Source organism: Rana temporaria, chromosome 5 (genome assembly GCF_905171775.1).
Source record: "Rana temporaria chromosome 5, aRanTem1.1, whole genome shotgun sequence".
In the NCBI taxonomy this organism is placed as follows: domain Eukaryota; kingdom Metazoa; phylum Chordata; class Amphibia; order Anura; family Ranidae; genus Rana; species Rana temporaria.
Genome location: NC_053493.1, coordinates 296,343,060 through 296,369,907, shown reverse-complemented (window position 1 = coordinate 296,369,907; position 26,848 = coordinate 296,343,060). Strand labels below are relative to the sequence as shown.

At 42.7% G+C, this 26,848-nt stretch overlaps 1 protein-coding gene across 2 annotated transcripts in view; it reads right to left on the bottom strand.

Annotated features, from left to right (window-relative positions):
- Nucleotides 1–26,848, bottom strand: part of DLGAP1 (DLG associated protein 1) — a 392,681-nt gene that overhangs the window by 132,141 nt on the left and 233,692 nt on the right. The gene's annotated exons all lie outside the window — the stretch shown is intronic.

The window sequence follows — 26,848 nt, the reverse complement described above, 5'->3', positions numbered from 1 at the left end:
CAAGTCCATCTAGTTCAACCAATAAAAGGGCGATTTTTTTTTTTTTTTTTATAATCCTATATCAAGGCCTTTTTTAAAGCAATCTACTGAGTTGGCCAGAACCACATATGGAGGGAGTCTATTCCACATTTTCAAAGCTCTGACTGTAAAGAAACCTTTCCATATTTGGAGATTAAATGTATTTTCCTCCAAACGTAAAGAGTACCCCCTTGTCCTCTGTGATGACCTTAAAGTAAATAACTCAACACCAAGTTCACTATATGGACCCCTTATGAATTTGTACATGCTAATCTCCTCTTCTCAAATCGCTTCCACAAGTGGTGGTGTCGGGGGGAATATGGATATTTTTAAGAGACTCTTGGATGTGCATCTTAAAGAACACAACATACAGAGATATAGGAAATAATTATAGACACTGACACACGTGCACCTACACAGGTTGAACTGGATAGACTATTATCTTTATTCAACCTTACTGGTTTGGTTGCCCTTCTCTGCACTTTCTCCAGTTCCCCCTTATCTTTTTTTTAAACTGGTGCCCAAAACTGAACTGCATATTTGAGATGAGGATTTATTAATGATTTGTACAGGGGTAAAATGATATCTCTCTTTGTGGAGTCCATACCTCTCTTAATACAAGAAAGGACTTTGCACGCTTTGAAAACCGCAGCTCAGCATTGCATGCTATTATTAAAGGGGTTGTAAAGGTACAATTTTTTTTCCTAAATAGCTTCCTCTACCTTAGTGCTGTCCTCCTTCACTTACCTCATCCTTCGATTTTGCTTTAAAATGCCCTTATTTCTTCTGAGAAATCCTCACTTCCCATTCTTCTGTCTGTAACTCCACACAGTAATGCAAGGCTTTCTCCCTGGTGTGGAGTGTCGTGCTCACCCCCTCCCTTGAACTACAGGAGAGTCAGGATGCTTTCTAAGTTGCAGATAGAGAAAGGAGCTGTGTGTTAGTGGGCGTCCTGACTCTGCTGTAGTCCAAGGGAGGGGGCGAGCACGACGCTCCACACCAGGGAGAAAGCCTTGCATTACTGTGTGGAGTTACAGACAGAAGAACAGGAAGTGAGGATTTCTCAGAAGAAATAAGGACATTTAAAAGAAAAATCGAAGGATGAGGTAAGTGAAGGAGGACTGCACTAAGGTAAAGGAAGCTATTTGGAAAAAAAATTTTTTACAACCCCTTTAAGCTTATCTATCAGAACACCCAGATCCTTCTCCACCATTGATTCCTCCAGTCAACTGGGTCTACTGAGGGTCTAGTTAAATTGACGTCCGGCACCCTCATTTTTTGTTTTGGTGTCACCAGGTCAGGAAGTGAGTATAAACCTTCCAAAAAAAGAAAACAGACAGCAGTGAAAATGTTCTGACTCTAAAGCTAGCCATAGACAGCTTCTATTTCAGTCAATTCGGCCAAAATTCAAGAATGGGATGGTCTTGCAAGCCGCACCTGGCTTGACAAAAATAAACTTGATAATCAGCTTAGCTAGGTGGATGCAGTCACTGTTTGGCAGCAACACTGTATTCAGGCAGCAGTGGGAGCCATGGCTGCTGAATACCATAGCAAGCAATGAAGATTCCTCAAGGCACACTGATTTCCTCGTGTGCAACCTGTATGCTTAAGGGCCCTCTTGTGCAACCAATTCTATCAAAAGCTTCACAAACTTTTGTCTAAAGTAAGGCTTTAAATTTCTTGCACAAGCACTTGAATATGAAAATAAGTAGAAGTCAGGTCTTTTCAAGAAAACAGACATACTGTACCGAAAACAGCAGAACTTCACTCTGCAGTTTTTGCTTCTCTGCAGTTCTGTTCTCGGTAAAGAGAACTAGCGGTGCCTGACTTCCTGTGTGAAACAAGGACAGCTTTCTGTAAACGTCTGTAATGGACATTGAAGACCTAGATGTGTGCTGCTGGGGAGATCTTCCTGTCAAGGTAGTCTGTGTGATGTACTGTGGAGTGAGCCAAGCCACCTGGTCTCCTCACACAATATAAATAATCCCTTTTGTCAGTGGAGCAGAGAAGGAAACACCATGTATCTGGATCCCACCTACTGTAAATGCTGTCTGAGAACACTGATTGCCTATCAAGAAAAGAGGGGGAAGTGGCTGCAGGCAGGAAATTGCATCTGTCCTGAATTTGATTTAGGAAACAAAAAGTCTTGAGAAAATGAACTTTCAGAATTTCGGTTTAGGATTTCCTTACACAATGCTCCTCCATAAACATACTCCTGCAAGAAGTCTCGTCAGAATTACCAGAGTATGACTAGGCTGTGATCTAATGTAACAATGGGCTTGTTTAATAAAGTAAAGAACAATATGCCAGCCTGTAACCCTGGCACACCAAACATTGGAAAACGCTGAAGAGGCATGCACTAGTGGCTGAACGATTTTGGGGGAAAAACCCCCCCTAAAAAACAATGCTAAATGGGATTTTCTGATATACAAACATGCTCTGCAGGAGCTCAGGAATGCTCTCTCATCACCCAGGCAATCAGACTTCTCTCCTCTCATATCCACACTGTCCTGCAATCCAAACCACTTTATAATGCTTTCATAGGGAAACAGCGTTTTTTCAGGAAACACATATTTCTGGTCATTATTGTATACTTTATCTTCGTTAGAAAGTAGGAGGTCAGAGGAGAATGGGCAGACTGGTTCCAGATGATAGAAAGGCAACATTCAACAAATAACCACTTGTTACAACCAAGGTATGCAGAATACTAGGGTTGTCCCGATACCGATACCAGTATCGGTATCGGGACCGATACCGAGTATGTGCGGGAGTACTCCCGCAAATGCCCCCGATGCCTCATCCGATACTCACCCCCCCGCCGCCGCAACGAATGCCGTTGCATACCGCAACAACGCTGCCGCCGCTGCATGGTTAAACAGCGTGCAGGGAATATCACAGCTTTCATTTGAATAGCTGTAGTATTCCTGCCGCGCCGCGTATAGACACTCCCCCTTGCTCGGGATTGGACGGGAGTGTCTATACGTGGCGCAGCGGGGAACACTACAGCTATTCAAATGAAAGCTGTGATGTTCCCCGCACGCTGATTAACCAATGCGGCGGCGGCGACATCTAGGTATGGGGGGACATGGCTGGATATGTGGGGGGACATGGCTGGATATATGGGGGACATGGCTGGATATATGGGAGACATGGCTGCATATGTGGGGGGACATGGCTGGATATATGGGGGACATGGCTGGATATATAGGGGACATGGTTGCATATATGGGAGACATGGCTGCATATGTGGGGGGACATGGCTGGATATATGGGGGACATTGCTGCATATGTGGGGGGACATGGCTGGATATATGGGGGACATTGCTGCATATGTGGGGGGACATGGCTGGATATATGGGGGACATGGCTGGATATATGGGAGACATGGCTGCATATGTGGGGGGACATGGCTGGATATATGGAGGACATGGCTGGATATATAGGGGACATGGTTGCATATATGGGAGACATGGCTGCATATGTGGGGGGACATGGCTGGATATATGGGGGACATTGCTGCATATGTGGGGGGAGATGGCTGCATATATGGGGGACATGGCTGCATATGTGAGGGGACATTGCTGCATATGTGGGGGGACATGGCTGCATATGTGGGGGGACATTGCTGCATATGTGGGGGGACATGGCTGCATATGTGGGGGGACATGGCTGCATTTGTGGGGGGACATGGCTGCATTTGGGGACACATTTAAAAAAAAGTATTGGTATTCGGTATCGGCGAGTACTTGAAAAAAGTATCGGTACTTGTACTCGGTCCTGAAAAAGTGGTATCGGGACAACCCTACAGAATACTATCTCTGAACGTACAACATATTAAACCTTAAAGCAGATGGGCTACAGCAGGCAAGGCTAGTTCCTAGGATTTTTGACATGCTAGGAGAAACCTAATTTTTCCACCCCCCTGGCTCCACTCCTGACTCCACCCCTCACCCTGCCCATGTATACGGTGGAGGTGGTGGGGGTGGAGATTTTTGTAGCACATCTCCACATATTTCTTTAGCCATGGTCCGCAGGCCTGCACCTGCGCTTCTGGTCCTGGCCTGAAGACAAATAGTGGTGGCACCGGCTTGCTTCCTCAAGCCAGCTGTGGTCCGCAGGTATATGGACAGGCTAGGGTAGTATATAGACAGGCTAGGGTAGTATATGGACAGGCTAGGGTAGTATATGGACAAGCTAGGGTAATATATGGACAAGCTAGGATAGTAAATGGACAGGCCAGAGTACTATATAGACAGGCTAGGGTAGAATAGGCTGGTCATCTATACCCTGCAGAGCACTGATCATGTACACATTGCAGAGCACCTAACCTCTACTTGTAGGAGAACATTGATCATCTATACCCTTCAGAGCAGACAGAACGTAGACCACAGTGTCCGGCCACAGTACAGGGAACACCCCCTCCAGGAGAGCCATTCATGGAAAAACCCCGCCCCTCCTCTGCAGCCTTGCCTCTCCCTGGCCATTGGGTCCTTCCCCAGCTTCGCACCCTGAACCTATTAGCAGTCAAACTAAAGCTTCCATTCTGGCCCTCTCTTCTATGAGGCGCAGGGTGGAAATTTTAGTTTGCCTGCTGGAGGAACAGGTATTTAAAAAATCTGTCAAGTCCCGTGTCGGCTTGTCTTCCTGGTTCCCACCCTCCCGTTTCCCCCAAACTTTCATTATTTCATATACATCATACACTTTTCTAACACTTTTTATCTAGGGTATGACCTCTTTTAGGTGTACCGACCAGCTAGACCAGGGCACACCTCAGGTCTTGTTAGGGTTATCGCATTTCCAAGTGAAGACTCTGGCTACAAATATAAGTATACAGTACTTCTAAACATGCAGTATACTTATACATTTAAAGCAGAGCTCCACCCAAAAGGTCTACTTGTCTGTCTTATGTCCCCCTCACCTGACACATTTGGCAACCTTTTGGGGGGAGCGGGTACTTGGTTTTGACAGTGCACCCACTTCTGGTTCAGTTCGCCACGGTGAACTGAGCCAAAAGTTTGTCCCGTCCCCCCCTTCCCCTACAGCCTTCTGAGACACTTCACAGGTCCCAGAAGACTGTGGTCCTTTCACAGAGTGCAACACAATAGAAAACCGGCTGTGAAGACGCAAGGGTTCACTTCCGGTTTCCCTCAGTCAAAATGGCAGCACCAGCACCCAATACAGTATTGAAGAATCAGCTTGGGTGAGTTTACAGCTGGATGCCTAGACAGGCAAGTGTCCTAATATTAAAGTCAGCAGCTACAGTATTTGTTCATATTTCATGTCTGAGGTTTACAACGAATTTAAGGGTGTACTTACAGTTGATTGGAACAGTGTCCAAATTGTATTGCCCCCCTCAAACTCACTCAGGAAGCATTCATGGGCATGCTTTAGTCATTACCTTTGTCTGCCACAGTCATCCCTGCTTCCATAGATCTATGGATCTATGGACAAAGTGCTTACACTACATACATTAAGTGGACTAAGGGGGGTGAACCATGTTCGGGCATGGTTAAAAGTATCTAGTAAGAGTATACCCCTATATACACATTTGTCACTGCTCTCTCTAATGGTCATTTAAATATCAGGAATGTGGTTAGCATTCCTGCATACAAAATTCTGAGATAAGTTCTGGACTATTTACAGTAAGGTGACATATTTTTTTTTTACTAGTAATGGCGGCAATCAGCGACTCTCTGGCCACCATCACCGCCGCCACCCACCTTACAGCCTGTCAAGTCTCACTCTCTGGGCCCCGGCTACTACTGGGTGGGGAGCGGAGGAAGATCATTCCGCCAGGGAAGGCAAGGAGATAATCAGCCGGCGGCTGGCCGGGACTTGAGCCAAGGCAGAAGAACATGCGAGCGGAGCTGAATGGGCATGCACCCGAAACCGAAGAAATATTCCCTCCGCTCCGACCAGCACATGACCATCAGAAAGGGGCACAGATAATGGAAAAAAGTACACCCCCTAAGCTAGTAGGAGTGGGGGGGGTGAAATTCAGAATTTTTTTTACTTTTTTATTTTGCACTGTCTTTGAAATTGCCCCAGCCCCTGTTCAAATCCAACCCAGGGACAAAACCGGGGACAGACTTGGTCCGGGGACAGTGTCTTCAATCTGGGGACTGTCCCCTAAAACCAGGGATGTCACCCTAATTTACAGGCATATGCCAGTTCTCACCTAGGTGCACCTAATTCTGAGAATGAACAATCCATCATACAAAACTGCCAGATAATAATAAAATAATTCATCCAGGTACAGAAAATGACTGATTATATTAGAATAAAAAAATTGACTGGGAAATTGCTGAAAGACTCCAATTCTACAGATTAGCGTGTCTAGAAATAGTCAGATAAGAAAGATTGTACCTAAAGTGGAAGAAAATGCTCCTATCATTTTCAACCAAGAAAGCTGCCATCTTGGCCTGTGTTTAATCTTCAACTGCCATGATGCTGCACATGTGATCAGTTATGACACCAGCCATTGGATGGTTTGACAGTTTGGCTGAGAGCACCAACAATGAGACAGTTAGCATTCCTGGCATGCCAGGAATGTAACCTTTTTTTTTAAAACTTAAATCAATGGGTTTACATCTGCTTTAAGAATGATCTTCCTTTTACTGGCTACACATTACTATCTGACTGTCCAATCTCTAAACAATGTTCTTTAGATATATTACCAAATATGAAATGGTTGGTCCTCCCTAAAGCTGCCCATACACTAATAATCCTCATCTGCAGATATTGCCCAAATCGTTCCCTCCGCTCCTCCCAGGACCTCCTGCTCTCTAGCTCTCTTGTTCCCTCCTCCCATGCTCGTCTACAGGACTTCACTAGAGCCTCTTCCATCCTCTGGAACTCCCTGCCTCGGTATATCCGATCAGCCCCTACCCTGTCCACTTTTAGGAGATCACTGGAAACTAATTTATTCAGGGAAGCCTATCCCACACCCACCTAAGAACTGTACCCTAGCCACCCCCATCAAATCATTCCCACGCAGCTATTAGCTTTTGTACCACCTTCCCGCTCTATTTAGAATGCAAGCTCCACAAGCAGGGTCCTCCTGCCCGTTCTATATTGAACTGTGATGTAATTGTGCTGTCCCCCCTCTACATTGTAAAGTGCTATGCAAACTGTTGCCGTTATATCAATTGTGTGTAACAATAATTGCAGCTCAACAGAAGTTGATCGCTTGATAGATTTTTTTTTTGATCAGAAGCTGCAGTAACTGGTATATTTATTGTGACAGCAGCAGGAGCTGCTGGATGACCAGCCTAAAATAATTCAACACAGCTTACATAGTAAAAACAGAATGTGATTTGGCACAGCCACCGTGGCATGCCTCCATCCCCATTATGTGAACATACAAACAGGGAGCACGGTCATGGGAGTTTATATTGGGCATGTAATTTCAAAAATAATGCAAAAGGTATATAAGGTAAACGTTTTATTTGGAAATCAATATAAAACATGTAATAATCTCAGACTTCATTATACAATAAAAATAAGGTCATTGGTGAGTCGTAGACAGAAGCGGACATATAGCACATAATAGTTGGAATGAATTCATGGTAACAGACATGATCAAAAAGAATGAGCAAATACATGATGGATATGGTGTAGAAATCTTGAAAATTCAAAACTCTACGCGTTTCATGGACGTTGTCCACTCATCAGAAGTATAATACCCAAAAATATCTGTAAATGTAAATAATAAACAAAAAAGTGTATATTGGTAGAACTTTTATTTTTATTTTTTTATCTACCGTATTTATTCGAGTATAACGCGCAAAATTTTATACCCAAAAAAAAGTTCAAAGTTTGGGTGCGCGTTATACTCGAGGACTTTTTCCCCCCCGCCGCTACCGCCGCCGCACACGCCGCTGCTACCGCCGCCGCACACGCCGCTGCTACCGCCGCCGCACACGCCGCTGCTACCGCCGCTGCCACCGAAGCCACAAACGCCGCTACAACGTTAATCACGCGGCGCGGGGGAACATTAGACAGCTTTCGTTTGAATAGCTGTTTTCCCTGCCGCGCGTAGACACTCCCCCTTGGACGGATCTGTCCAATCGCGAACGAGGGGGAGTGACTATGCGTGGCAGGGAAAACAGCTGTTCAAACGAACGCTGTCTGTAATGTTCCCGCGCGCCGCGTGATTAAAGGTAAGGGGGCACGGCTGGACACATACAGGGGGCACGGCTGGACACATACAGGGGGCACGGCTGGACACATACAGGGGGCACGGCTGGACACATACAGGGGGCACGGCTGGACACATACAGGGGGCACGGCTGGACACATACAGGGGGCACGGCTGGACACATACAGGGGGCACGGCTGGACACATACAGGGGGCACGGCTGGACACATACAGGGGGCACGGCTGGACATACAGGGGGCACGGCTGGACATACAGGGGGCACGGCTGGACATACAGGGGGCACGGCTGGACATACAGGGGGCATGGCTGGACATAAATGATTTTTGGCAATTACAATGATTTTATACCAATTTTTAATTGAAAATTAGGGGTGCGCGTTATACACGGGTGCGCGTTATACTCGAATAAATACGGTATATTGGGCAACTAGGGAAAGATCTTAAAAGGAATAGAAGTCTGATAGCTACATGTCAGCTTAGAAAATGACCCACTTAGAAAAAGAGAAAAAATGGGGGTGTCAGAAACGGTGTCTGATCCAGGGGTTGAGGCAGGAACAACCTATCCGAACCAGGGAAGCCACCAAGGAACAGGGTCATGTTTCCAAAAAGTGATCCATATAAAAGAGGTAAAAGAAAATATCTGCACTGATCTGAAAAATATATACAGTAAGTACAGACCAAAAGTTTGGACACACCTTCTCATTCAAAGAGTTTTCTTTATTTTCATGACTATGAAAATTGTAGATTCACACTGAAGGCATCAAAACTATGAATTAACACATGTGGAATTAGTGTGAAACAACTGCAAATATATTTCATATTCTAGGTTCTTCAAAGTAGCCACCTTTTGCTTTGATGAGCTTCAAGAGGTAGTCACCTGGCACAGCACCCCATCACTCTCCTTCTTGGTCAAATAGCCCTTACACAGCCTGGTGGTGTGTTTGGGGTCATTGTCCTGCTGAAAAATAAATGATGGTCCAACTAAACGCAAACCGGATGGAATAGCATGCCGCTGCAAGATGCTGTGGTAGCCATGCTGGTTCAGTATGCCTTCAATTTTGAATAAATCCCCAACAGTGTCACCAGCAAAGCACCCCCCACGCCATCACACCTCCTCCTCCATGCTTCACGGTGGGAACCAGGCATGTAGGGTCCATCCATTCACCTTTTCTGCGTCGCACAAAGACACGGGGGTTGGAACCAAAGATCTCAAGTTTGGACTCATCAGACCAAAGCACAGATTTCCACTGGTCTAATGTCCATTCCTTGTGTTCTTTAGCCCAAAACAATTCTCTTCTGCTTGTTGCCTTTCTTTAGCAGTGGTTTCCTAGCAGATATTCTACCATGAAGGCCTGATTCACACAGTCTCCTCTTAACAGTTCTAGAGATGTGTCTGCTGCAAAAGGTGGCTACTTTGAAGAACCTAGAATATTAAATATATTTTCAGTTGTTTCACACTTTTTTTTAATTTGTAATTCCACGTGTGTTAATTCATAGTTTTGATGCCTTCAGTGTGAATCTACAATTTTCATAGTCATGAAAATAAAGAAAACTCTTTGAATGAGAAGGTGTGTCCAAACTTTTGGTCTGTACTGTATGTGTAAAGGTATATAAGTAAATATAAAAAAAAAAAAATATGTGATGTCAGTGTCCGAAGATATATTCAAACTACCCAATTATTATTTATTTAAAAATAAAATACCAATATACACTTTTTTTGTTCATTATTTACATTAACAGATATTTTGGGGTATTCTACTCCTTATGAGTGGACAGGATCCATGAAATGCATAGGGTTTGAATATTTTGTTTGTAATTCCTTTATTTACCAAATTATGTTACAAGTCACACTGGAAAAAAAAAACAGGATATACAATGTCTCAATCAGGTAACAGATAGGTACACGGGGGTCAAATCAGAATACAGCAAACCCAGCATTGCACAAAATTGCGGCCATAGCAACCAATGCATTAGTTCGGATAGTGCTCAGCGCATCGAGCTAGGATGTCCCTTGTGCATCAATAGAGAAGACCATGGCGCATACACTTTATTGCATAAAGCAGTAAAATAAACTAAGACAAATGCGTTGTAAGACAAAGTAACCTAGATTGGAGCTTTTCAATGAACTTAGTGGGAGATAAAACTCCCCTTAGGCCCGGTAGACCCAAAGATGGGGCAACCTAAGAAAAGGGTTTGAAATTTTAAGTAGATTTCTACACCATATCCATCATGTATTTACATATTCCTTTTGAACATGTCTTTGTTACCATGAAATTTCTCCAACTATTATTATAAGTGTTATATGTTCTGTCTACGACTCACCAATGACCTTATTTTTATTGTATTATGAAGTCTGAGTTTATGACATGTTTTATATTGATTTCCAAATAAAACTTTTACTTTGTATACCTTTTGCATTATTTTGAAATGACATGCCTCATATGAAGTCCCATGACCGTGCTCCTCGTTTGTATGTTCAACGCCGTTTATAATTTGTGAAGTAGGCTCTTGCACTTGCCAGAATTAATGGTGTCAATTTGACAGCTCTGAGTTAATAAAAGGAGTAATAGATGAAATAGTGTATGTAGAATGTTAGCTTCTATCTTATCATCAAACTACTTCAATATCACAGATGAGATCATTTTTTTGTGGAGTCCAAATTTCGGCATGAGATCAATACCGTACACAAACAATACATACATTTATTTATTCAGTGCTCTCCTGGTTTGTGTTCTTGTAACTCTATAAAATAAGACATGGCTGGGGCTCACAAATTCCTGAGATCTGACAGTATTGTCTAAGCACACAAGAAGCTCCCTTGAAGTCTTATGTTCAGGCCTGAGGGCATAGATAATAAAACCACCGAAAACTCTGCAACCCAGCAAACCCCCACCCACCGCCTATTGCTTCAAGACAGTAATGATCCTTGTTGTTTCACAGTTAAAGAGTCTATGCCAGTAAGGATTAAGGACAAGGGAAACATGAAAGGACAAGGAATAAATCAAGGTTTGCTTTAAATAGGACCTGAGTGAAGTGCATTTCAATTTATCAAGCATAAGAGGCTGTGTAATCTGAGTCATGACAGCTACGCAGGAAAACATGGAGAATGTTAAAATCCATCATTTTTCCAGGTTAAAATTTAAGAGACTCCTGGTAAAATCCCATGAGTCACAAGCAACTGACATACAGAACAAAGGTGACTGTCCTAGCAGGTGATATAGAAGGCAATTCTTGCAGGGAGGGCTCTAAAAAGGAACATTTGTGAAAATTGCTGTAAGTGTTTGGAACAGCCCAGTACAAAACGAAACACAGGGGACATTTACTAAAACTGGAGAGTGCAAAATCTGGTGCAGTTCTGCAAAGAAACCAATCAGCTTCCAGGTTTTATTGCCAAAGCTTAACTGAACAAGCTGAAGTTAGAAGCTGATTGGCTACCATGCAAAGCTGTACCAGATTCTGAGTGCATCAGTTTTAGTACATCTCCCCCATTATCACATTGCAGTGTAACCAGTTCATGACCGACTCACATACTTTTACTATGCCAGAATGGCTCTCCTGGGCGAAATCCCGTACAGGTACGGCTTTGCCCAGGAGGCGCTCCCTACTCAGCAGGGGACCTGATGCGCATGGCTGGCGGGCACACATGATCGTGTGCACGAGAGTCAGCACAGGGATTTGTGTGCGTAAACACACAAATCCCTGTGCTGTCGCTGTGCTGTCGGGTGTAGAAAAAATGAGCCCACACTTAAAACACACCTAGGGAACACTGTTAACCCCTTGATTGCCCCCTAGTGTTAACCCCTTCCCTGCCAGTGACATTTACACAGTAATCAGTGCATATTTATAGCACTGATCTCTGTATAAGTGTCAATGGTCCCTAAAATGGGTCAAAAGTGTCCAATCTGTCTGTCACAATTTCGTAATACCACTAAGAATCGCAACTCACCGCCCTTACTAGTAAAAAAATAATAATAATAAAAATGCCATAAATCTTTCCCATAGACACTATTAGGTAGATTCAGGTAGATTGAACTAAACTTGCGGCGGCGTAGCTTAGCGTGTTTAGGCTACGCCGCCGTAAGTTAGCTAGGCAAGTACTTGATTCTCAAAGTACTTGCCTGCTAAGTTACGGCGGCGTAGCCTAAAGCGGGCGGGCGTAATGGCGCCTAATTCAAATGTGTCTAAGGGGGCGTGTTTTATGTCAATGGGGCTTGACCTTACGTTTTTGAAGTTTTTATTGAACTGCGAATGCGCCGGGCGCCTACATTTCCCAGTGTGCATTGCGGCTAAGTACGCCGCAAGGGCCTATTGATTTCGACGTGGACGTAAACGACGTAAATCCCTATTCACGGACGACTTACGCAAACGAATCAAAAATTTCGAATTTCGAAGCGGGAACGGCGGCCATACTTTAACATTACTATTCCATCTATTAGATGGAATAACTTTAGGCCTGATAATGCCTTACGGAAACGGCGTAAATGTACTGCGGCGGCCGGGCGTACATTCGTGAATCGGCGTATCTACTAATTTACATATTCTACGCCGACCGCAATGGAAGCGCCACCTAGCGGCCAGCCTCAATATTGCAACCTTAGATAGGACGGCGCAAGCCGTCCTATCTTAGATATGTTTAAGCGTATCTCTGTTTGAGAATACACTTAAACATAAGTCGGCGTAGATTCTGAGTTAGGTCGGCTTATCTACTGCCGGCCTAACTCTTTCTGAATCTACCTATATAACTTTTGCGCAAACCAATCAATATACGCTTATTACGATTTTTTTTACCAAAAATATGTAGAAGAATACATATCGGCCGAAACTGATGAAGACATTTTTTTTTTAAATTTGGGGATATTTATTATAGCAAAATGTTTTTTGCACAAAAAATTAAAACCACAGAGGTGATCAAATACCACCAAAAGAAATCTCTATTTGTGGGAAAAAAAGGACGCAAATTTCGTTTGGGTACAGCATTGCATGACCACGCAATTGTCAGTTAAAGGGGGTAAAATCTTCCTGGGCTGAAGCGGTTAAAACACATTTGTCTTTCTTTTTCCCCTCTTAATAATACCTACCATTTCTATTAGGTGGCAAAAAATAATTTATACACCTTAAGAGTACTGTTTGTCAAGGTTAAATTGAAAAAGTATATTTAGTACATATCTGGAATACATGCACACTTCTTATGTTTTAGCACTATAAACATTAGAACAACAAAAATACCTGTGCCAGAAATATAGGAAATGACAACACAGCTGTGAATTTCAAAGCACGTGGTGTCAGCCCTGCCTACTTAATTTCTGATAAATTACAAAGAACACAGACTTCTCCTCCCCCCCCCCCCCCCTTGTGCACATGCAGAGAGTACAGGAAGTTATCAGCTCACAAAGATTTTTGGCAAAATCAACATGTATTTTTTGCACTCATTGATCAGATATAATAGAAACACTTTCAATTGTATATGTAGTAGATAAGAGAAATTCATTGTAAGGGTTTAAATACACAGACATAGGAAGAAGGATGAACCTCCCTTTTAGACAAGTTTCACCTGAACAAATGCACTTATTAGAAGATTTCACATCCTTTGCTGTTCTAACAACAACACATTTGGGATTTTGCCTTCTGTCCGCATAATAATTGTCACCAGGACACATAAGAGTTGATTTACTAAAGGCAAAAAGGCTGTTCACTTTGCAAGGGAACTTACACTCTGCAAGATAATTTTCTCCAAATCTTATTGAACGAGGTGAAGCTCTGCTGTCTTTCCATAATTAAATCACCTCTAAGCAAAAAAAAATAAAAACATATATATATATTTTTTATTTGCCTTCTACGTGATTTAAAAGTATTTCAAAGTGAAATTTTACCACACTCATTAAGCCCTAAGGTAAATTCCCTTGAAAAGTGCAACTTCCTTGCAAAGTGAACAGCCTATTTGCCTTTAGTAAATTAACCCAAGAGTGTATCTCCCTATTGGCAACACAAACAGCAATAAAAAAAGAGTTCCAACCCCTACTTCATCCAAAACCAGAAAATAGTCCCCTGCCGACTCTGTATTGAGAACTGAGTGACCAAACACCACAATCGCTCAGTTCTCCCCCGCAGATTGAGTAGAGAGCGGTGACTGTCAGTCTCTGGCTCTCTGATCTGCCCCCCCCCCCCAAGCTAGGGTGTAAAGGGGGTGGGGAAAGCTGGCTCAGGCTCTCACTGGATCGCTGAAAGGCTGAGCCAGGTGTCAGTCCAGGCTTCTGAGTGGCTCCTGACCATATGGTTGGGATCTTTTCAGAGCCTGGACTGGCTGAATGAAAAAAGCTTTGGCTATACTTAGGCGCAGTTCTTGAACTGTATTTGACGCTTAACAAATAATAAAATCAAATCAAATACATTTACTTTAACATTGCTAAGATCCTGCCCATGTGTATGGCCCAACTTTACCAATGGGTAAGATCTTGCAGTACTAATCTACAATTACCAATCAGAAACCAGATTTCATTATTATGGCTACAATAAACATCTAATAACTAATTTGTAATTATTTTGTACATTCATTTACTCATTTACTGCATTAAGTTACTACAGTTTGTATTTGTTTATTTCTCTATCCATTGCCTAACGGCAGGTCTTTGTGCAATATACAGTGTATTGTGTATTAGTTGTTCAACCTTCCCTGCAGGAATTAAAGGGTCACTAAAGGATTTTTTTTTTTAGCTAAATAGCTTCCTTTACCTTACTGCAGTCCTGGTTTCATGTCCTCATTGTTCGTTTTTGCTTTAATTCTGCTGTGATCTCCACACTTCCTGATTGCCTGTTTCCTTATAACCATCGTACTGGGAGATTTTCACGGTGGTCTAAGCTGTCATTACTGTGTGTCTAAAACTCCTCAGAACCAATCAAATTCATTTTAAAAACAAAACACTGCCCTGGATTTGTTGTTTTTGTTCTGTGAGTCTTCCCGACTCACCTCTCACCCGGAACTTCATGTATGTACCTTTAAAACCGAACGTGAAACTAGAGGCACATTATATGATAGATTAAATTCAATTTTTAATCATTTTTAAAGGAATCAGTTAACTTTTATGTCTCTATACCCTGTAAACAGACATTTCAGCAAAAAAATAAAATTCCTTTAGTGACCCTTTAAGGCAAGACAAATCCACATTCTGGATCTTATACACATCTGTACATTAGACCACATACTGTAGTACTGTACAATGTAGACTATTTAAAAAATCACAGGACAGAAAGAGATATCCACACATTTATGGTTTTAAAAGCCCAAGAAGCCCCTGGGCAGGTATTAAACACTTATCAAACCCTTCAAAGTGCAGATACATGATAATAGTAATGTATAATTATGTAGCACAAGTGTTCATCCTACCAGGGGATGTGCTTGTCCGCTTGTTTCTCCTTAGGCTTAACACAGAGTACACCAGTCCCTAGAGAGAAATATTTCACTGTCTAATTTTCGAATTGACAGGTTATTGTACATGACCTGCTTCCTCAACTCAATGTCATAAAAATATTCTACTATTTTCATCAGTTTGTAAACTGACTCATTTATGTAAGTGATCTACCTCTTGTTCTAAAAGGCCTTGAATCTTTTTGTTGCATATTTTAATGCTGGAGTGTACAACCATTTGCAGTTATCTTAAGCAAATATTCTAATGGCTTAATGTTAACGTGAATTAATGTTAACGTGAATTAATTTTGGATGCATCACAGTCGTTTTTTTCCCCATATAACATTCCTGGAAGACAATCTTTATTGGCAAGATTTTCAAAACTTTTCAGTATTTTACATTTTACAAATATTCATAGGCTGAAAAAAAAAATGCTGGAAAAATAAATAAATAAATGAATAAAATTTAAATGAATAAATACGTTTTACTTTAGCTTTTTTTTATACGATTCCAAAAAATAGAGGGAGACTTTTAATAAAACAATGCAAAAAAATCTAAATAACCCTGAACCTTTAATAAAGTTTAATAAGTCCAGTCTGTACCTTTTTTCATTATGTCCTCTTTACTTCAGAGCCCACATCAGAATCCTCCCTTACATCAGGTTTCCCATGAGCGTTCCCCTTACATCAGAGTTCTAAGCAGGAGTGCCCCCTTACATCACGGTCTCCATCAGAATCCCCCTTACAGTCAGGTCCCCATTATAGTCACTCCTTATATAAAGGTCCCCATCAGAATCTCCCCTAATTTAGAGTCCCCATCAGAGCTTTGCCCTTATCTTGGTCTAATGCCCCGTACACACGACTGATTTTCCCGTCGGATAAAAAACTGATGTTTTTTCCGACGGAATTCCTCTCAAGCCTGGCTTGCATACAAATGGTCACACAAAAGTCTGGTGAACTTTTGACTGCCAAGAACGCGGTGACGTAAAAGACTATGACGAGCCAAGAAAATGAAGTTCAATGCTTCTGAGCATGTGTCAAATTTTTTCCGAGCATGCACGTTTTTTCTTCCCCTCGGAAAAGTATACAGACGAATGGTTTTCCCGCCAGGATTTTTTTCCTGGCGGGAGAAAAGAGATCCTGCTCTTTTTTTGTCCGGCAGTTTTCCCGTCGGAAAAACCTGCGATGGAACATACACATGGCCAGGATTCCCAACGAAAAGCTCTGGTGTGTGTACGAGGCAACACACTGGCAGCATGGAGGTAACAGCAGGGCAGGAGTCGGGAAGTGGAGCAGGTCTGGTTTGAGGATGTTCTCTCCTACTGTGAATACTGGGGAAAGCACATAATCGGCTGCTAGAATGCCGGGTTTGACCTTGTTCAGCTTTTATTACTCCCTATGACATAATCACCAGAAATTGTAAAATTCTAGTAGGGGGAGCCCAGTTCCTGTTAATGTAGACATGCCACCCAGAACTACATCTCTCAATAACCCTTTTCCCACAGTATTGGGGAAGGATGTTGGGAGGCAAGGCAACAAAAGCATTTTACCTTGATTGCTCACACAGATACTGATGGCCAGTAACTCTCTTGATCCAGTATTTAGCTTCCCTACACAGATTCGCTCAGAAATGGTCAGGACCTAGATCTGAACCAAGGATTTCTGTTGTGTCTGACTGTAGCTCTTGTTACTTTCCCAACTGAGATGCTTTAAACCTCCTTGCCTGATCCCTTGGACAACCTTACTTTCTATCTTGTTTTTGGTGAACCAAAAAAACTCCTTGCTCCTACCATGAACTTCCTAATTGAAGTAATGGCTTTACACTATCTGTTTGCCAGATTATTATGCTCTTCTCCAGCCAATATCTAGCTCCTTGCACTTCTGTCGTCTGTGTGTTCATTTTGACTTGTCCCTCAACTACACTTCCACTTGATCCCAAACTGAAACCAGATGTTACTGACCTTTGGTTTATTTACTATGCTTCTGCTTGATCCCTGATTGCTACATGTGCTACCAGACCCTGGCTTGCTCATTTTCTGGCAGAGTCATCCTCAGAAATGCGACTTGGTACTAGTGCGCAGCAAAACCCATCTTCACCATCAGGAGCTCTAGTGAAGACTGGGTACTGCTTAGACTCTGTGCCTCAGGTAAGCCAACTTTGTCCACCATGGGGACCTGCTTGTGCATTATCCTGCTAGTTTCTGTGTGAACCTTCACTGCTATAGCTACTGGCCTCCAAGCCTGACCCTGCCCTTACCAAGACAGTTCTATTTTGAGTCCATTCAAGGGACTAATTTGAATATTACCTTCAACAGTCAAAACCCTACAAGGTTTAACTTACTAACAAAGAAACAAAAGCCAATGGTATGGAATAACCCATAGAAACAGATTATAGATTGGATTTAAAAAGGACCTCTGAGGACCCGTACACACGACCGAGTTTCTCGGCAGAATTCAGCCAGAAACTCGATCGGAGCCGTATTCTGCCGAGAAACCCGGTCGTGTGTACACTTTTGGCCGAGGAAACCGACGAGGAGCTTGTCGAGCCAAATAGAGAACATGTTCCCTATTTCCTCGTTAGTCAATGGGGAAACTTGGCTCGCCGAGATCCTCGGCGGCTTCACAAGGAACTCGACGAGCAAAACGATGTGTTTTGCCCATCGAGTTTCTCGGACGTGTGTACGGGGCCTCAGTTAATACTGACAGTAGTACACAAGAGAAATGTGTATTTTGTAGTGTTTGGAGAGATCTGGCTGAATTTGTCTGCATCTACATGTAGTGTGACAGAAATCCTTCTATATGGTGAGAAAGTTGGGGGATATACAGTACACTAGCCCCTAGGCAGTCTTATTGTTACATAAAAGTGTCAAATCCTCTGTAAAAGCAATTCCCAGTAAACACCCTTACATTTTTCTGTCCTCTCCCGTGTTTTCCTTCACAGCTGCCTTAACCAACCACCGGAACCATGTTTCATTGTTGTTTACATTCTTCAGCAGGCTAAAGTTTGACAAATCACTAGAGATGAGAGAAACAAATTCTGTGAAATATTATTGTGCCTGTATAACATGGTTGTGCTTGATGCGGTAATGTACTTTTATACTTCTGACAGTTACAGGGATGGTTTGATATGGAGTCCCTGCTTGTATGTCCTAATTTTACACTTTTTTAAAAATCTTTTTAGGCAGAGCTAGAAGTACTGATACTGTCACTATAATGTCATGCTGTTGTATCCAAGGAAATAAATTATACATCAATTCTTTTTCAATGTTTTTTGGTTTTCAAGCACTTTACAAAAAAAAAAAAAAGATATTAAAGAGTGTCTCCACTTTTGTTGAGAAAAAATATTCCCCTCTGGATTATCTAAGTACATTGCAAGAATTTTAACACACTTTGTTGCAGATTCCTATCTTTCGTTATCTGAAGAAATCCCTGTGTGTTTCTCTGTGTCCATGTGGGAAAGTGAATCTGATGGGAGTGATTTCATAATTATCAAAAATGATATTATAATTGAAAAAACGCAGTAACGTAAAACACTACAGGGTGCTGAGAAAAATGAAGTTCAATGCTTCCGAGCATGCGCCGACTTGATTCTGAGCATGCGTGGATTTTTTTTCACCGATGGGGCCCACACACGATCGGTTTATCAGATGAAAACGGTCCATCGGTCTGTTTTCATCGGACAAACCGATTTGTGTGTACAGGGCTTTACTTTACAGAATTTTCTTCTTAAAACTTTTGTACTGTACAGTATACAGTATATTTTTTTGCTAAGACTAATAAATAAGCTCAACTGATTTCATCTGGTATTTGGATATAACAGTAGCTAATTCTTCCCTAGCAGACAGCAGTTGGTAAAGTTATTATTTTTTTTTTATTTGCGCAATCTGAAAGTTTTGACTTTGTGATCACAAAGCGTCTCAAGTTTTCAGGTTTTGCACAAAATGTTCTATTGAAGTTAAGCTCCATGCAACAACAGCAGATGGTCTACCAACCACGTGAACATTTATTTCCTTGACTCTCAGCTAAGAATGCAAACAAAAGCAGTGTCTGGTTTACATGCCTCGTGAGCCTGAAGTAAAGTTCAGCTCCTGGGAACACAATGATGCACATTACCTCACCATTCAGCCACCCACACCAAACATATAATTACAGAAAATCCGCCCCTTCTCTGTCAGACTGCAGCAGTGGAGTACAGGCGTGCAGTGCGCTGCACTAACCGTACGGCTGATGTTTACAATTTCCAAACCCATGAAATGCTTTCTAATGGTATGACATTGACAGAAGGATTTGGATATACGCTGCAAAACCTTTTTAAGAGTTTGCTTTGTGAGCACTACAATGGCAGGAAGCCATCGGTTTTGTTTGTTACTTGAAGTCATCTAGTTGGCAGGTCAGCTTTGAAAGCTAGGGTCACACTAGACCGCATGATGAAACGCAGCATTTACCGCGCAGACAAGTGCTCGTATCGGCTCTCCTTTTTTTCATTTTGGATGGAGCAAGGGAGGATTATTACACCTGTCAGATAATTTTTTTTTACCATCTGTCTCCCATAGGGAAGATTTCCCTTCACTTCCTGTCCCATAGCTAAACAGGAAGTGAGAGGAAATCCCTGCAAATTAAGGGGATCCTTTGGGGACCCCAGGTCACCAGAACTAGCATACACATTGGAATATTTCTGGGGACAACCCAAAATTTGGGCTTTTCTTTTACATTCACTTTCAATGATAATATGGTAAACGTGACAAATTGCGAGGGAGAATCCTAATGGGGGCATTTACAGCAATAAAACTGACAGGCGTTCTAATCCCTCTGCACTCTAGCCAAAACAAAAAAAAAAAAAGTTTTGTCTTTACTGTCATTCACACAGCCATATGGGTATTTTCTGCAAAGAATGCAGGTTCTTGCTGGCAGAGCTAGCAGAAGATTCTGTGTAAAATATGTAAAAAGTGTATATATAATAATATTGCGCTAACCAAATCAAAGAAGTGAAAATCAGGCTGCCAACACAACAAAATGGATACTTTGTAAACGTGTGTAAAATATGCACCCAAAATATTCAAAGTAATGCGTGTTTAGAAACATTTAGATGTGTATTTTACACACACACACACACACACTTATTCTAATGGCTTAGGCATCTATGCTTGCATGCATTTATACGTGTTTATGCGTGTACCAGTGGTGGCCCGTCCATAGAGGGGGCAAGGGCGCCTATCCATCAGTGGCGCCGGACCATGAATTTCAATGTGTGGTGGGTGTTTTTTGAAGCACGTGATTAGAGCGAGAGGCCAGAATTGTATGTGTGTAAATGCTGTACACATCTAAATATATCTAAACGCACATAAATTTGAATATTTTGGGTGCTATTTTCACACTAAAGTTCCTCCCCGCCAATCAGGAGGCAGGTCTGTGTGACCTGTTTTCCAATTGGCCAAAGGGTCAGGCGATTCTATTGGATGCCTAGCGCTTTGGCGGCAGAGGAGACACGCGACCGAGGAAGCCGCTGGAAGAGCAGACACCGCAGCCGCCGCTGCCTGCACTCCAGGAGAGGAGGAAAGGACACCACAGCCCCACGGTTAAGTTCCGGACCGCCTGGGGGGAGGGGGTGTTTCCGTACCATGCCATGCCGCCGGGAGGGGGGTGTGTTCTTTGTTTATGGCCCCCCCAAAACAAGATCCCACCAGCCACCACTGGTGTACACACGTAAAATCTGCAGATCTGTGCGGCCCTGGTTGCCGCTGTGTCCTACTTTTTTCCCCTACATTTCTTTGCAGGTGGATGTAGTTGTGTTGTGTGTAGTTGTGTGTATGGGCTCATTGATTGCTATATTTAAATGCAGTATTCGCTGTGTGCATCTAAACGCAGCTTTTATTCTGCCCGTGTGAATGAGCCCTTTACTTTTTTGGAAGTGTCACACATTTATGCAATGTTAATAGAAATTGCTGTTGCTAACAATGCTCTTCTTGTGTGTAAATGATGCAATATGACAAGGGTTCCCAACCTGTGGCTCTCCAGCTGTTGCAGAACTACAAGTCCCATCATGCATCAGCCTTTGGGAGTAATGCTTGTAACTTTTGAGTTCCGTAGCAGCTGGAGGGCCACAGGTAGAGCACCCATGCCTTATGTCAAAAGTCTTCTTCAAGGCACTCTAAGGCCATCAAGACAATGCAGCCAATAGCCCTGCATTGTATGTAAGGACACCGAGAGACCACCTACAAGCTGGAGTGTCAGGGAGAAGAGGAGAGAGAGTGAGAGACTTGTAAAGCGCAACACATGCGAACTGAATCGCCTCTGGGCGCTGTATCCATTTCATGGGTAAGGAACCCCTTGACCTCAGAAGAGATGGGTTTTAATCTTTCTCCTGAAGGACAAGTGGTCCGACTCCAGTCGGATGGTGGTTGGTGGTGCATTCCACAGGCGGGGTCCTTGGACTGCAAATCTTCGATCTCCTTTGGACTTGTATTTGGCTTTGGGTATCTGGAGGAGGTTTTGATTGGTGGATCGCAGAATGCGATTTGGGTTATGGGCTTTTATTTTTTCGCATAGATAATGGGGGGCGTTGCCTTGAATACACTTATGTATTAGACAGAGCGCCCTTGAAAGTGATTCTGTCTTTTACTGGCAACCAATGAAGGGATCTCAGTGAAGGTGAGATTGATTCCCATGGTTGCACCACTGGCTGCCAGGGGTGCAAGATATTAGGTTAGGAAAAGTCATTTTTACTGTTACCCAAAGCATAAATGAGCATTTAACCCTTGAAGTACAGGGGGAGCCCCACTCCAAGGAATGATTTTTCTTTTTTCCTGAAGTTTGGTTGCATTTTATGTGATCATCATTGTACTTCCTCAGCATGCCAGAGTGGAGACACACATGAAATTGCCCCTAATTTTTGATAAATATATCACTGCTGCTCCTATTGGGGCCAGCATAAACATTCACAAAGACAGTCTTACAAAATGCTAGAGACTAAAGAAGATCCCATTTCTGCAGCTGGCCGGTAAAAAAAAGAATTTCCATGAACATACTGTAATACAAGTAAGGAGAGCCCTTGTAGAACAGTGTCCTCGAAAATTAGAAACATCTAGTCACAATATTGTCATTAGCTCCTTCTAATTAGGTAAACTATCACTTTTACTTTCTTCATATGTAACCAAAGACCCAATGTTATTAGATGTAGCACTCTTCTAGTTAGGTTGCTATGGTGTTAAGAATTTTAGTTTTTAGTTTTTTTTGGGCTCCTTTGTAATCAGTGGTACAGTTGATTGCTTTTGGCTGCTCTGGATCTCGCAGACTGCAGGTTTGAATGCTCTCTCCTGTCTTCCAGAGGCTAATGAAACTTAGAGGGTTGGGCAAGGCAAATAGACAACCTGAATATTTATTGCACTTCAGCCAATTTCTGGGGGAGAAGGGGGTTGCCCAGAAGGTGGCTGGAGAGGCATATAAATAGTCTGAGATTTAGAACAGCAGGGTTCTCTTTTCTCTGTTGGAGGGAATACACCCGTCTGGGTGGGGGTTGCCAACCCATATCTGCAGCAGCCAACCTGATTCCAGCTAATATTCATCGGAGTCCTAAGTTGTAGCATAGCTGGGGGGCCTACTCCTGAAGGCCCCCCAGAGAGCTCAATAAAGAGTGTTTTTGGAGGGGTCTGGCTGTCCTGTGGTATTGTGAACATTAAGGTCTCCCTGAGTACTAACCTGAGCTCAGGGTTATTGTGACTATGTGCTGTTTCCTTTTGGGTGGAGCAGTAATATTCCTGAATAGGATAGCTTCTATAAGGGACTCAGTTCTGCCATTTGTAAGTGCTTCTGCATAGAGACTGTTCAGGAAGATGTAGCAAGGTGACGTGTCCTCCTGCAGATATTCAGTGAATCTGGAGTATCCCATATAACCTTATAACCCAATCCAAATTCTTCAGCAATAAAAATCCTAACAAGACATCCCCTAGATTGATTACTGAGTCAAGAGTGAATGAACTATTGCTGTGTGCCTGGCTGCCTCTGCACTAATCTTGTGGAAGAACAGGATGAACTACAGCTTCTTCGGGGGGTAGCACTATATACATTTAAATTAACATGCTATTCAAAATGACATTAAACAATATTCTTATCCCCCAAAAATAATCCATACACATCCACTGCATATTGGCCCTGTAATCTATTTTTCATGAAATAATTTCTCAATGTGTTTTTACTCCTCATTGTAACATCTTTCGTGAGCTCCCAAACCTCTTCTTTTCCTGCTCACTTCGGCTTGGAATGAGGAGTACATGTTGAAGTCAAGCACACTGCTCTATGCACATTACACATGCTACAATTTATAGTATCTATTCCATCTCAGGAGTGAGCAAAAGAGGGTGACCACATTTCTACATGCAGTGAGACTACGGAGAATGAATGTAGCCACTCTCTAACAGGAAGTCCGATCACAGCAGCAGAAAAAAGAAAGTTGGAGATTTGAGAATGCTGATAGCAATAGAGGGTCATTTTTTTTAGTTAAAATTATTGTAAACCCTCACATATACCCAGTAAAGTGAACAGCCTCAGATGATCCATGGAGATTAATCACTTTCCACCCAGCCTATAGCAGAATGATTGCCAGGTGGTGGTTGCGTTATCCTGACTGGACGTCATATGACACACCACAACCCTGATCGTGGTAAAGAGCCTATGACGTAGGCTCTTTACCACATGATCAGCTTTGACCAATCACAGCTGGAACCAGGAAGTGCCAGTAAATGGCTTTCCTCAGTTCGCACTGACAGGGAGAGCCGATCAGGTGGCTCTCCTGTTAGAGGGGGATCTGCGCTGATAATCAGCGCATTGATTATCAGTGCAACCCCCATCAGAGGTGCCCATCAGATGTCAGACTGTGCCCATAAAAATGCCAGTCAGTGCAGACCAAAGTGCCAATTAGTGCCCATCAAAGTGTCTATCAGTAATGCCTTAAACAGATGCCAATCTGTGCACATCAGTAATAAATGTCAGTACCTCAAAATCAGTGCTGCCTATCAGTGCCCATTAGTGCCATCTATTAGTGCCCATCAGTGCTGCCTATCAGTGCTCATCAGTGCCACCAATCAGTGCCCATCAGTGCCGACTATCGGTGCCCAGCAGTGTTGCATATCTGTGCTGCCTATCAGTGCCCATCAATTCTACATATTAGTGCCTCCTCATCAGTGCCACCTTATCAGTGTCAACTCATCAGTGCCCATCAGTGGCTCATCAGTGACCATCAGTGCAGCCTCATCAGGGCCCGTCAGTGAAGGAGAAAACACATTTTATAACAGAAACAAAGAAAAACATATTTTTTTCAAAAATGTTGGTCTTTTTTAGTTTGTTTAGCAAAAAATGAAAAACCCAGTGGTAATCAAATACCACCAAAAGAAAGCTCTATTTGTGGGAAGAAAATTATAACAATTTAATTTGGGTACAGTGTTGCATGACTGCGCAATCAATCCAAGTGTGACAGCACTGAAAGCTGAAAATTGTCCTGGGCAGGAAGGGGGGAAGTGCCCTGTATTGAAGTGGTTAAACAAAACATTCTAAAAAAACTTTGACTTGTTTTACCTACAGTCTGCTCTTCTCTAAACCCCTTCAAAGGGGCAGATCCTGTTAAAAATCTTTCTTCATCTGTCAGGAGCACAGAGGAGGGGGCGGAGAGACTGCAGTTACAGTGTGTGAGAGCTGATTGGTGGAAAGAAACACACCCTCGGTTCTGAGCTCTCCCCCCCTCCCTCCGGACACAAATTTATCTCATGTGTGGGGAAAACTTCTCAGAAGTGACTTATGCTGATAACAGAGGAACAAAGCCACTCAGAGCTTTGGAGAGAGCCAAGAAAAAATATGGTTAATTTTGCAGACACCTTTGATAAGCAATAATCAATTTTAGCCAATCAAAAATTAGCATTAAGCATGGGCGATGCATGTTAACGCACATCACTGTAGTTTTGGTTTGCCATTCGTTTTCTGTTATAAAAGGTAAACTTAATTTATGTAAATATTCTACCATGGGGTAGCACTGCCAAATTTTTCGCTGTACTCCAATGGGCGAGCTCTGGACACTGATCATACTTATAAGCATATAAAAGACCCAGGAAAGAATACTGAACGCATTTCAAATCCATAAACTGACCTTTAAAATACAGCTTTCCTTCTGAGCAGACAGAACGCACTGTTGCAGTGCATAGCTCACCTTACATATCCTGTAGTTTCCCAGTAGGTCTGTTTTATGGTCAGTGCCTGCTCTCTCTCTCTTTTTTTTTTTTTCTCTTGGAAGGATGTAGTCTGCTTCCTCACCACATGAGCAAATCAAAGCATTCCATAAACCAAGCGGGACGAGACAGTCTCAGGAATGCATAAGTAAATAGTATGTAGAGCAGTAGGTTTTGCTGAGCACATTTTTTGCTGGGTTAGATTAGGTTCTTGTATTGTAGGTGGTAGTGGTGTACAGTGCACAGATGTACATTCCTCTTCTCACAGGAAGAACAGGAACACTTTGAAGGGGAAATCTACTCTTAAGCAAGCAATCGCACTCCTTTCATTTAAAAAACATTAAAGTGGGACCTTTACCTGGTCCCGGAAAGCTTTGTTTACTAAACAGTTATTAGTTCTTGTAAACAGATCCTATGACAGCTTCCTGTGAGCCAACGTTTCGCACCACTACTCTGTACACTAGATACTCTAATTAGATTTACTCAGATGACCAGTGAACTTAGAGACCCTGTAACCAATCTGGAAAAAAAAAAGAAGACTAAAACACTAAAATCTTTCTATAAATATTTTTTGTTCATTTGCATTTTGCGTTTGAACTTGCTAGGGAAAGTGACCACTCCAGAAAGAGTCAGTTCCCTAGCCCAACCACAGTTCCCCCTCCCTTCTGCCACATCATAGATGTCTCCTCTTCTGGGAGTGTCTAATTACTGCCTATACTGGCCCAGCTTCTCCATCCCCTTCTCTTCACCTCACCTTCCTACATAAACTTTTATGTAGCTGCAAGTGGAGAAAAAAAGGGGAATACTATGAACCAGCCTCTCTTGATCTTCCTACTATGGAGGAACCCTTGAAATAAAATTCAGGTCTCAGTTTAGCATTGGTGGTCAATAGGGATGAGCTTCGTATTCGAGTCGAACTCATGTTCAACTCGAACATCGTATGTTCGATCGTTCGTCGAAATACGAACAAAACGGGTCGTTTGCGCCAAATTCGAGTTACGTTTCACAGACCATAATTCACTGCAGCATCGCTGGCTGATGATTGGCCAAGCATGCAC